This window comes from Acomys russatus, chromosome 22 (genome assembly GCF_903995435.1).
Source record: "Acomys russatus chromosome 22, mAcoRus1.1, whole genome shotgun sequence".
Lineage (NCBI taxonomy): Eukaryota > Metazoa > Chordata > Mammalia > Rodentia > Muridae > Acomys > Acomys russatus.
In genome coordinates this window covers 20,930,598-20,944,815 of record NC_067158.1, presented here as the reverse complement: position 1 = coordinate 20,944,815, position 14,218 = coordinate 20,930,598, and positions in this window count along the sequence as shown.

Sequence of the window (14,218 nt, the reverse complement as noted above, 5' to 3'; positions counted from 1 at the left end):
TAGAAGTTTACCGGTTGAATTTTTGCGTCTCTAATGTATAATAGTATGTGACCCACAAAAAAGGATAATTTGGCTTCTCTTCCTATTTGTATCCATTTTTTTTTCTTGCCTTGTTGCTCCAGCTACTGCTTCAAACATAGTGTGGAGAGTGGACAACCCTGTCTCATTTCTAATTTCAGGAGGATTGTTTCATTTTTTTTTTTGCATTTAGGATGATGTTGGCTCTGAGTTTATCATATATAACTGTTAATATGTTGAGTTATGTTCACTCTAGTCCTACTTTCTCTAGGACTTCAATTATAAAGCCATATTTGATTTTGTCAAATGCCTTTTCTGCATTTATTAAAGTAACCATGAGAATTTTGTCTTTTGTTTCTATGATTTATTATATTTATTGACTTGTGTGTGTTGAATCCTTCCAGCATTTTTTTTATATATATATAAGGCCAATTTGGTCATGGTGGATAATCTTTTTGGTGGGTTTCTATATTCTCCTTGCAAGTATTTTATTGAACATTTTTGAATCTACATTCATCAGGGATATGGATCTGCATTTTTTCTTTTTTGTTGTGTCTTTATTTGGTTTTGGTATTAGAGTGATCCTGGCTTCTTAGAAAAGAATTTTAGAGAGTTTCTTCTCATTCATTCTTTTAAAAAACAGTTTAAGAAGGAATGGCTGTAGGTCTTTTTGAATGCAGGGTAGAAGTCCACTGTCAGTATGTCCTTCCCCACTAGCACTGCTCAGTGAGTCTTCTGATAGCATCTTTCCAAGCCACATTGTGTCTGTGTTTTTAAATACGTACCTAGCACAGACTTTGAAGCTAAGAAAGAATTGTTAAGAGTTGCTTTCTTTAGAGAGCGGCTTAAAGGTGAAGTCCATTTGGCTCTGAATCTACCCCACCATTTCAGTTATATATGTCAAAATGCAAGAAAAAAAATCTGAAGACAAATAGTAACCATAAAGGCTGAAGCAGCATCTGTTTTTTAAAATGTAGCCTGTTGTACAAACTTGAATTTTCAACCTCGCCACTCTTCTATCATGAAGGGCAAATCCTCCTGCAAGGCAGGAGGAGGTTGTACCTCAGCAGACCAACTGGTCAAGCTTGTTTCTGTGACCTCCTTTTGCTGTTCCTCTAACGCTAGCCTGCCATGGCACCTTGCCCCTGCACATGCCTCTTTGGGTCACTACATTGTCTCCGTTCTCCACTATCTTCCTACAGAGATGGCTCTTTTCTGGAGGGTGCTGCATTTGTTATTACCTCAATTTTGTTTCACTGATATCGTATAAATAATCTGCAATATCAGTAATTTGCCACTATTTTTGTTTTGCCAAATATACTTTTAGAATTAATTGTAAAGTCACAAATAAAAAGTATTTTTTTATCATCTACAAATATGAAAAATTCAAATATGTATACATTGTGGAGGAGCCAAATGTGTTAGTCAGTTCTGTGTTACTAAAACAAAATATCTGGGATAAACAACTTTAAAAGACCCACAATTTATATGTCATGGACTCTTAGCCTTAGAGGTTTGAAAGTGTTTGTCTATTGTATGTTGATCCTCTCACTTTTGGGACTTTCTTAAAGTAGAACACCATGGTGGGAACACGTGAAAGCTCCTTGTTTGTAGTGGACAGGAAAGAAACAAACAGGAATGAAGAAAACTTTGATATCCTAGAAACTTTAAAGGGTATAAAACCAATCTCCAAGGATGTCCTGCCAAGCCATTGCTCTTAACGTTCCCAAGTCCCATGCCCCAAATGCCATCTCAACAAATGCTCCTTTGGGACCACTAACTATATCATATATCCAAATCAAGCTGGTAAATATAAGGTTTCCTTAACATGTTTATTGTTTGTGATGACAATACTTAAAGTTTACTCAGTAGTTTTGGAGACCATAGCATTGCTATTAACTGGAGTCACCATGTAGTATAACAGAGTTCCCAAATTTATTTTTAGTAACTAAAGTTATATTCTCTGACAAACATGCCCCCATTCATCCCACTTCCGTTTTTTTTAAGAGTTTAACTTTTCTATAGTCTACACCTGAGGAAGATTAATTTGCCTCTAGAGTCTATTTAAGTATTAGAGTATGTACGCTGCAGGTTGTGACTTGCAGTTGACTCATAATATCTGTAGTGAGATTAGTAATCACATAGGAAAATACTGATTATAAATAAAAATGGGCAACCTAAAAGGCCATTACTTTATATAAGAAATGTATCTGTTACTTAACTGAATGAATATAAAACAAGAGGTCCAAGTTTACCCGCCACATAGCCAAAATGCCACTGCTCTTTCCTGCTTTGATGGAATTACTATGCTTTAGCAGCCACAGGGGGCTACAGTGTTACATCTTGTGGATGGATGTAGATTTTTGGAAACCACTGAATAAACTCAATTGCTACTGTGTACACTATCTCAAAAAAAAAAAAAAAAAAAAAAAGGATGCTATCATTGATACTGTGACTTCTCTTGGGCTGCTTGTTTATTGACCTTTAAGTTTTCAATCTGAATAAACATATTTACAAATGTTTATCCTGTGACCACAGACAGAGGATGACTCTCTTAGGCATGATATCCCTCAACATATTTAAACCCTGAGATCATAGGTTATGGGATAATGTTTGCACAGATACATATGTGAACTATGGGCACATAGCTCGAATAGTTGGCATCGGTTTTCACATTCCATGGACATGCTCAGGTGTGCAATGACCTGCTCTGTTACAACAGTTTGAAATAGAATATTCTACTCAAACAATAACAAGTACAAGTTTCTAACACACTTGAAGTTTTCTCTAGACTCCTAAGTGAATTGCTTAATGTCAGGCTTTTCTCTCCATAAAAAAAAAATGAAATAGGTGGAATCAGGGAGGGCTAAAGATGAGTGATCATTGAAGTACTCTTTCCTGGGGCTATGTTTGAATGTCACTTGGAATTCAGGTGCTTGCTTGAAACTTGGCACCTCTGACTTGGAAGAGAAAGACTGCAAGAAGAATGCTTGATTTACTCCATTCCAAAACCTGACAGCCAGCTAGTAAAGAAACAGCTTTGTTAATTATTAAATGAAGACATTTTGAACAAGCTTGTTAATATGCACGCTGTGCATCCCAAGAACAGCATGCGAACATTTTGGTTATTGGTGATTAGTAAAGTTTTGCTTACAACTTTAATATCTCATATAGTAATTGCTTTTGCACTGAACAGATGCTGAGCTAGCCCTTACAAGTTTTCCCTCATTGAATACTCATGGCAGCCCTATGACACAGATATTTGCATCGACATTAGAGAAGCTTATTACCTTGTCTTTGTAAGCAAAAAGCTCCAGAAAATTCTAGAGCTAGTACATGCTCTGGCTCTGATTGGCAAATATGGCAGTTAGGTGTCATAGCCCATCCACACACTTACACCACACAGTGATAATGACCAGGAGAAAAACTTGAAAAGTTAAAACTTATATTAGCACCAAAGTTCATACACATACAAGGGAGACCCTGCTGTCTTTTATTCCACTCCATTCATTGATCTGTCTCATGGGATCGGCGATGGTAAGAGTACACTAAAGTATACCTGTCAGTCAGTTTTTGGTGTCATTATAAAATACCCAAGGGAATCAATCTATGGGGAGGAATAACTTATTTTAATTTAAAGTTTCAGGATCTGGGCTCATAGTCACAGGCCCTTTTGTCTTTAGGCCTGGGATGAAACAGGTAGTGTATATGAACGGAAGGGGTCTAGTTGTCTAATGGTGACTGAGGAGCAAATAGAGAGAGGGGAAGGGACCAGGGATCCAGTGTCTTCTCCTTGGACATGCTCTCGTGATGTGATTAGCTACCAATAGGCCCCACCTCCTAATAGTTTTTTATCATCTCATGGTAGTGGCATGGGGCCTGTGAAGAACACTTGGAATCTAATGAGCACCCTATAGTTGTATGTCCATGCTACCTGTGGATAAGCCAGAATGGGGTGTAACACTCCAGTTCTGGAGAGAAACCTAAGCTTCCAAGGACAGATAAAACTGGATCGATAGCAGCTCTGTTCCCTGGCCACACACGGAATCAATTGTTCATCCTTTCTTTCCCAAGAGCAATCTCTTAAAGTCAAAGGTAAGAAAAGTCGTTACTGGGCAAGGGAGATGGTTCAGTTGATAGAGTATTTATTGACACAAGTATGGGGACTGAAGCTCAGATCTCCAGATAAATGCTAGGCAGATATGGCAGATGCCAGCAATCTCAGCAGCTGGGAAACAGACAGGGGATCCCCAGAGCAAGCTGTCTTGCTAGTTCAATTGGCATGCTTTTGGTTCCATTAGAGACCCTGCCTTAATAAACAAAGTGGAGAGTATTGTGAAAGACCTCACATATCTGACACACTTCTTATCAGCTTCTGGCCAACACATTAATAGTCACACACATGTACCTGCACACACATGTGCATGTGCACTTATGAAAACATGCATATGCACAAGCACACACACCACATTCATGCAAAAAAGAAAAAAAAATTTCTAGAAGACTGCTGAATCTATTTTATCTTTAACTAGTGACCCATATAAAGGAGACTACTGTAATTTAAAACTACTAATAGATTAACTAGGGTTTCTAAGTAGAGTAATAAAAATATTTGGAATAGATAAGTCACATGGTTGCTTAATATTATTAATATGATTAATGGTACCAACTGACACAGAAATAACTGACCCAGGTGAGCTGGGTTCCAGCTCTCATGAGTCTCCATCATGGTGATGACTTCAAGGACAGCCTGGTCTATACAATAAGACACTATCTCCAAAAAAACCAACAAGGCAAAAAAGCCCATGCACCAAATCTGAAATGGTAATTTTTGCATTAACCATAATTACAGATCATCAGTGAGGAAAGTGGGGGGTCTGAGTACAAGGACGTCAATACAGCAAATGTTCTATTCCTCAAAAGATAGAAGCACACAGCAGATGAAGACCTTTAAAGTCAACCTGCTGTTCCCTGCATTTCTTTCTGAGCCCTTTTGTCTTTTGTATACAGAAGGGCTACTGATGTTTTTTTTAAAAGTTAATCTTGTATTCAGCCGCTTTGCTGAAGGTGTTTATCAGCTGTAGGAGTTCTCTGGTAGATTTTTTTGGGGTCACTTATGTATTCTATCATATCATTTGCTAATAGAGATATGTTGATTTCTTCCTTTCCAATTTGTATTCCTTTGATCTCCCTTAGTTGTCTTATTGCTCTAGATAGGATTTCAAGAACTATATTGACCAGATATGGAGAGAGTCTGGAGACAAGTCTTGTCTCTGATTTCGGTTAAATTGCTTTAAGTTTCTCTCCATTTAATTTGGTGTTAGTTATAGGCTTGCTGTATATTACCTTTTTAAATGTTTAGATATGTGCCTTGTATCCCTGATCTTTCTAAGACTTTTTAACATGAAGGGATGTTGGATTTTGTTAAATGTTCTCTTGTCATCTAAGGAGAGGATCATGTGGGTTTTTCTTTCAGTTTGTCTATACGGTGGATTATATTGATGGATTTCTGTATATTGAACCATCCCTGCATATCTGGGATGAAGCCTACTTGGTCATGGTGATCATAAGTCCTAAGATCAATAATTAATAAATGGGACCTCATGATATTTCTAATGTGTTCTTGGATTCCGTTTGTGAGTATTTTATTGAATATTTTTGCATCAATGTTCATAAGGGAAATTGGTCTGAAATTCCTTTCAATCATGACCCCTTGCCAGGGCTGCCTTGCCCAGCCTCAGTGGAAGAGGATTTGCTTAGTCTTGATGTGACTTGATGTGCTGAGGTAGGTTGGTAGGGGGAGTTCCCATTTTCTGAGGAGTAGGGAAGGGGGCATAGGGAAAAGAGGCAGGCGGAGGGAGGGACCAAGCGGAGAGGAGGGAGGATGCTACTATTGGGATGTAAAGTGACATAAAAGAAAAATGAATAATAAAAAAAATAAAGTCAACCTGCACTAAACCTTCATAAAGACAGTGGAGTCTTTTCATCCCATGAGAATGCAGCAAGATCAGTCTTTGAAACAACAGAATTGATTTAGTGTCCAACTTGTAAGATGTAATGAATGCTGCAGAGCTAAGTAAAGAACCAAGGACACTATAATGAGTGTCCAGGATACAGTTGCAACATCAGCACACATGAATGGAAAGCTGACACTTGTACAGACTCTCTGTGGATAGCCAGACACCTATGGGGGAACATGAGGGCAGCATCCTTCTGAGAACGTGCTCAGGGGCTCTAAATATGCACCTATAGGTCAGGGTTCATGAATGACATTATTTTCCAGGTACCATGGGTGAGCAACTAATAGCCATGGAAGAGCCTGGGGACCAACTTGAGGTCTCAGTTTCAGTGAATTTGGTTCTATTGTAGGCACCTGGGTCCTGGAACCAGTGAGAAGACTTGACATGAGGTGATCATCTGAAGGAAGGGTCATGTTTTAGGGACAATCAGGGGACACCAAGTAGTAGCCTTTTAGGTATGGAGACTTATGTAGCATTTTTGAAAGAGGGTGGTCCCTGACATAAACAAATTAAAAGACTGCACTGAATTACATTTCTCTTTTATTAGGTCTTTATCCAGCACTTTCCTTCTGGCTGGAGATCATGGGAGGAGAGACATGCCTTCATTTTGTGTGATTTCTTCCTGCAATTTATGTAAAAGGTACACGTTTTCATTATGTTTTCTGGCTCAGCACCTCTCCAGACAATTCCCTGCACTAGTATTAAAACCTGTGTAGTAAAAACACAAACTGAATGAGAAAAACTAACAAGGACTTAAGTATCAATATTTAAGAGGGACAGTAAAAGCTAGCCAAGAGCAATGGGGTGTAAGAAGCCCAGAAGCGAAGAACAACAATCAAGTTAGCTTTGAGGAAGTTGTGCCCAACCAAATCTTAACCTACATACAACCACAATGATCTGTTATAGTTCTTTAAACACTGAGCATGTAATTCATGGCATATATGTAATGAACATCTATCTCCTCTGTGGGTTTTTTCTTGTAATTTGTGTCTTTTGATAAATATATTTTTCTTCACACGGTCCAAGTTGTTAATTCCCTTTTCATGGCCAGTGAGTTTTGTGTTCTCTTGGAGAAATCTCTGTGGGTTTAAAATTTTTTAAAATAATGTCTCTTTGTTTGTCAGTCTCTATCTCTTTCTCTGTCTGTCTGTATCTGTCTCTCTGTCTGTCTCTGTTGTCTCTGTCCCTCTCTCTGTGCCTCTCTATGTCTCTCTGTCTCTGTCTCTAGCTCTGTCTGTCTGTCTGTCTGTCTGTGTGTCTGTGTGTCTGTCTGTCTGTCTGTCTGTCTCTGTGTGTGTGTGTGTGTTCGTGTGTTTACAAGAGAAGTAACCCAAGATAGCATTTTCTCATAGGAGCCTACACTGTGTCCATTATAACTTCGAGTCTCCATTATATGAGTCTATTTCTGGACTCTATCCATTATGGTGGCCAGGTTGTCTTTCTTTATACCATATAATGTGTTTGTATATGTGTGTATAGGAAAGAGGACAAACTTTGTTTTTTGAGCTGGTGCTTGCTGACTTGGGTAGGCAGGCTGGGTACTGAACCCTAGGAACCTTCTTGACTCTGCCTCCCCAACACAAGGCTGCTTATACGCAGAAGCCATCATTCCTGGCTTGTTGTTTTGTTTTATTCAAGACAGGGTCTCACTGTGTAGCTATGGCTGTCCTGGAGCTGACTATGTAGACCAGGCTGCCTTCGAACTCACAAAGATCTGCTTGACTCTGTCTTCCAACTGCTGGAATTAAAGGTGTGCGCCACTCTGCCTACCTGTTGTTTTAATGTGGATTTGGAGGTGGAGAAGAAACTCAGGTCCTTGCATTTCTTTGGTAAATACTTTACCAAAAAAGTGTCTATAGCCTCAGTGTCTATAGTTTTACAATAGGTCTCAACAATATTTTTTATGACTGTCTTATCTCATCCTTATCCGTTGTCTTTCCAGAGAAGTTTTTAGAATCAGTTTGTCAGTTTCAACATCACAGAAAAATCTGCTAGGAATTTCCCTGGATGTTCAGATCCTCCAGAGGAAAATCAATATATTTACAACCCTGTTCCTTTAGGACAATAAATAGGAAATATTTCCCCGTTTGTATGTTTTTTTTATCATATGGCAACAAGGTTTTATAGTTTTCCCTCTACTGTGCTAGATTTATTCCTAGCATTTGGCATTTTTAATGCTTTCTCAGATGATTTATTATTGTAATTATCATCTTCTTGCTATTACATAGAAATACAATTCCCTGTGCTCTTCCTAAGCAACCCCCACCCGTAGTTGGCTGAATCTATAAATGGTGAATCTGCAGATACAGAGCTCCAAGTATAATGTGAGAAATGCAATCTCTGTTTTATACAGCTTAGGAGAAAGCCAAAACCAAGCCAAATCAAACCAAAAACTCTCAAATGGCTTTAGTGTAAGATGAATGAGTTCAGTTTTGGCAAGAGGCTGAGCCTGGCTATTACCAATACCTTTCTCCCCAGTGCTTGCTTCATGTGGGAAAGATCATAGTGGGATTAGACTTCAAAATATTTAATTATTATTAATATGTGTGACTGAGTGCACACATGTCGGAGGTCAGAGGATAACTTTATGCAGTAAGTTTTCTCCTTTCATTCTTATGTTGCAGATATCAGATTTAGATGCTCAGGGTGGTGATACTGAGAGACCAGCATTTTAATGGCTGAGCCATATTTCCAGCCCTAGTCTCTCTCTCTTTTTTAAACCTGGAAGTAATACTTTCCTGTTACCTTATTCCTGTATTGCACAGTGATTTTTCAACAGGAATATTTAAATTGCGTATCAGAGGGCCTGAAACCTACCCTCTGCCCACATGCCCCACATTGGGCTATCTGCCAGCATCATTGGCTGGCACTTAGCAGGGACTTTACCATTTAATATTGGCTCTCTTCCCTGAACCTCCTCTGGATGCTCCATTCGTGACTTTCAGGTGCCCATTGGGTCACAGTTGGGCTGTCTAGATTTATTGCCACTCATGGGCTCCTCATTGGGAGAGTTAGTATGCATTTTTTCAATTTACACTTGGAAAGGATACCTTTCCGGCATAAAATGTTCCACCCATCCTGTCGAGGCTGGGTATCAGAGTAGGTACTAAGTGAGTATTTCTTTCATTCCTTCTGACCTGATACTGTGAACTGTGAGATCAATTTTTTTCTTGTTCCTTGTCTTCCTAATAGTTTTGTGACATCTAGTACCACCACTAGAAACTTCCAGAGCATCTAGAAGGGTCTTCTGTTGGTTTCTTTAACACTATTCTCCTTCCTTGAAGGATTTGCACTCCCAAGTTCCTTGTCCTCCTGTAGTGCTGATGTTTCTCAGGGCTCACTTTATATCCTCTACATGGATGTTTTAATTCAAACCTAACATGGCTATTTTTTTCATTTTTATTATGCTTCTTTTTAACATATACATTTATATTATTACACATGAATAATTTATTTTATATTTTTTTCTTCACAGAAACAAAAAGTTTTGTTAAAAAAACATTGATGGCTTGGGAGATTGCTCAGCGGTTATGAACATCACTTGTTCTAGCAGAAAACCAGAGAACTCGGGTTCAATCCCCAATGTCCACATGGCTCTGCACAAGGACCTGTAACCCCAGTTTCAGTGGATGCAATCTCTCAGAAATCCAGGCCAATAAAAATACCAATGTACAGAAAAGAAAGCATTGATAAGATTGAATGTTGACATTTTTTAGTTTAATAAGATAACAGACCCAGGTACTGATCATCAATTATTGCTAATATCAAGAAATAGGTTGTAAACAGATACCTTTTGCTGGTTGTAGAAAAACATGTCTAGGCTTTCTGTGAAATTTCTTGTTGAAAACATAAACTTGAATTTTAGGAAATATATAGGTGTAGCACTTAGTTCATAGGAACTACAAAGGCAGTGGATCACTTGGCACATTCAGCAAATACAGAATAAATACAATGTGTGCAAAACATAAACTTTAAATTGAGGAAGTGAAAGAGGGAGGAAAAAGGATGCAAGGAGGAAGAGAAGGAAGAAGCAATAAAATTATATTAGATGGAAATAGAAAAATGGGTTTTAAATGAACCTTAGCAGGCATTCTGGATGCTTCAATTCTGATTCAATTTAAAAAACCACGTATAAGTCAATGGTGGAAAATTCCACATAATAAGATATTTGCTAATAAAATTTCATTATGGTATTATTACCATGATGACATGATGTAAGAATGACATTGAGAATATTCCTATAGTTTAAAATATTTATATTTTATTTTATGTGTATGAGTCTTAAACCTACATGTATGTATGTGCACTGCATGTGTACTTGGTGCCCATGAAAGCAGAAGGGGGTATTAGTCAGCTGGACTTGGAGTTACAGGAAGTTGTGAGCCATCATGAGGATATTGGAATTTAACTGGAGTCCTTTGTAAAAGTGGCAGATGCTTTTAACTTCTGATACATTGCTCCAGCCTAGGTCTAGGGTCACATGGAGGATACTGATAAGATTAGGCTGACAATAAAATAATACTTTTTGAATTTGTGTGATGCATACATACACACATGGGAATCTACTAGTTACTTTTATCTATGTGTTTATTCTTTATATGCTCTGAATGTAAATATTTGATCTCCAGATCTAACGAACTGTATGTTAGGTGGAGAGGTAGCTATCTTTGGGAACTTCAAACCAGAGTTTCAAAATTCAGTTTTCCTCTGCTCTCATGTCTCTCTTCTTTCTCTTCTGTTAATGGAACCACCATCTAGTCAGTCAGCTCAGTAGCTCTCCCATCTTTCTTCCATCACCAACCATACATCACAGCCTTCACATCCTGTGGACCCTTTCCATCACCTCTCAGGCCAGCTGAGTCTTTTTTATTGCTCTTGTCACTGTGGACATTTAGAACTCCTGCAGGAGCATCTGAACATTTCTGTTCTCTATCTTCAACATTCCCTCGTCTTGGTTTTTCCATCAGGGATCCTCTGTATTCAATGAGGCTTTATCTGTGTATTGCATATATGACATTCCACATGTGGCTTTTACTTCCTGCCTTCCAGACATGCCTATTACTGTCCCTAGCAAGGAAGAAGATGGGAGCGGAAAGCCTGGTGTGTCCATTCTCTCCTGCAGGGTATAGTTTCTAGAGGTTCTCAGCCTAAAAGGGTAGATTACATGATTGTGTGTGTTCTTTATGCATGTTGTGACCATCCCTGTTATTTTGGTTTAGGGATACAATATTTCTTTGCCAGTTCATTTGCAAATTCAACCCTTAATGCCAGAGATGACCAGCAGAACAGGTGGCCTGTCTATGACATTACTTAAGTTCTAGCACTCGACCGTTTGTTTATTTTGTGAGTCTACTTAAGTCCTCACTGAATAGTTCCTAAGATCCAGTGTTGCTTTAGAAGCCAGAGGTAGGACAGTCAATAAGAAGTTATATATGCAGTTTATGTAAGTGTCTCCCACAGGCTTGCAAGTTGAATGCGTCATTGGGGGTTGGTCTGGTGCTATGCATTCGTATGCTAAATACTGGCCCCCAGGATCTATCTGGTTGCGGTTGAGATAAGTATATCCTCATGTACACAAGTCTTTGTTGTGTAAACCTTGCTTTACCTAAGTTAAAGTTAGTTGGTTAATAAAGTTGCTGAAGCCTGTAACCGGGCAGAAGAGAAGTAGGTGGAGCTTAGGTTCCTGGGTTTGGGGTTCCTGAGAGGGACCATGAGGCTGGGAGGAAGACAGAAGAAGCAAGAAGAGGTAGCATCAGGAGAAGGAGCTGGAGAGAAGGAAGTTGCCATCGGGTAATATGGACCATCACTGCATCACTGCATGGCCATGAGGGCTGGCCTGGTAGAACAGAAGCAGCCCAGGCAGTGACAATTATGTCAAGTAACTTGAAGTGTGTATCTAAGAAATAGCAAAAGAGCTTATAGAGTTGATACCTGCCCAGTTACTGTGTTTACACTTTTATAAATAAAAATTAAAATCTCTGTCTCAATTATTTTGGGAACTAGCTGAAGCAGAGAAGCCCTCTAGAGTTTACTATCCTTTTAATAGCTATGCTTGGTTCTCAATTCATAATACAAATGAGAGTTGATGGAACCCGTATAAGACAATACCTCATAGGAAGAAGGCAGTGCCTTAGGGGTATACTCTTGCAGAAGACCAACCCTTTCTTCGAGAGATAAGCAACTACCTCTGCCTTCCATCTTTACCATGCTACACTGTGCCACTATCCCAGGTCCCAAAGTGAGACACCTGAAAATGAGAGAAACTGAGACTCCTCCGTGTAACTTGGGTATCTGGGGTATTTTATCAGTGGAGGGAGGTTTACATCTTCACTCCTGGAGGGCAAAAGCCGAACCTGTATCTGAATAAACAGGGACATCCTACAACATCAAAGTATGTGAGGGAAAAAATAACATAGGGAAATGGAATAGAAGAGATTATGGCTTTTAAATTGTCACACGATGTCTTCTGAAGAAGTGATGCCCAAAAGAAGACATGAGTGAGTGTATGTGATGCTTCCTGCACCTATGCGAAAGAAGAAAACTCCAGGCAAAGATATCCCTACAACTGACAGAGAATCAAGTTGTGAGCATACTTGATGTAGAGCTTTGAAGACTAGAGAAGAGGCCACAATGGTTGGAGAGGAGGAGGACAAGACAGGGGCAACTGGAAACTACCCCAGGGACAATTGGAAATAAAATAGTAACTTAGCCCTGGAAAGATCACGTGGGCCAAGGAGAAAAGAGATTTGGTTCTGCTTTTAATCTGTCTGGGAGCCACTGTGGTATTTTGAACAAAGGTGTCTACCTGGCTAGTTGAACCTTAACAGATTTACCCTGGGGGTGCTATGAAGGGAACAGATGATAGAGGAAGAAACCGGAAGGATATAGTCAGTGAGGGGAGTCTGTTAACAGCTCACTGTGGAGATGTCAAAAGCTGGAGGGCAGGGCTATGGCAGTCATGGTAGAATGTGGCTGGATTCTAAAATATACCAAAGGCAAAGTGGACAGTCACATGAGTCTAATGAAGGTGTGGTGCGACAAAAAGGATTGTACAGGATGATCTGTTAGCATCCTGGCACACAGTAAAGGACAAATATGTATTTACTGGAGCAAGTAAATATCAAGTTTTAACATATTCTTTCCTAAGTTGGAATTCATTGTGGACTGGGGTCATGTACTTTCTGACTTTATAGCCTTATCACCATCTGCAGCCTTCTGACATATTAAGAACCCACCAAATCTTCTAGACCTGAGATTAGTTCCTCAATCCCTTGGTTTACTGGATGGCGAGACCTGGTGGCACTCAGAGGAAGAATAGCAGGCTATCAAGAAGAGACTTGATACCCTATGAGCATATACAGGAGGAGGAGGGTCCCCTCATTCACAGTCATAGGGGAAGGGAGTAAGGGGAAAGTGGGAGGGAGGGAGGAATGGGAGGATACAAGGGATGGGATAACAATTGAGAAGTAATATGAATAAATTAATAAAATATATTTTAAAAAAAGAGCCCACCAAATATCTCTGCCATAACTGAACACTCATATAAGACAGAAAGGAAGAGGAGAGTTACTTTAAGGGAAATCTGAGAGCAGTGGCGGCCAGCTGCTCTGAGCCACTGCTTCTGACCCTGACCAGCCTCCTCGTTTGTGTCTGTAGGCCATATCTCCAGTTCCTAAACTCACTCAGCTTATGATGGACACACATTCAAGCCACGAGACTCACAGAGCCCATTCACAAGCTCGAAGTACATTTCAGACACATTTGGAGAGTTGATGTATACAATAAGAGCAAATTAAGTTCACTGGGAAACTGGGACCACAGCAGATGCTCTGCTTTTTGTAAGTTGCCAAGAGTTCAACCAAGAGGAAAAAAAGAGCACGGCCATTGTCTTTTGAGAAACAAAGATGAATCTTTCCCACAATGGAGAATGGGCAGAGCTCTGATTCTTAAAGTCTCATTGAAGTGACCCTGTGTGTGGTGAGTACAGATGAAGGGCTGAGTGGGAAAGGCAGGGTTCTAACCTGACCTACTAAGGCTTGTCTGGGATACCAGCTGCTGGGGTTGACTGGAGTCCAAAGAGTTGGACTGAGAGAAAAGGAAATCCCAGGAGCCAGGACTAGCCTTTCAGTGTTTTTATTTCTCCATCTTAGAACAGCAGAACTCAGAATTGGCATGTTCTG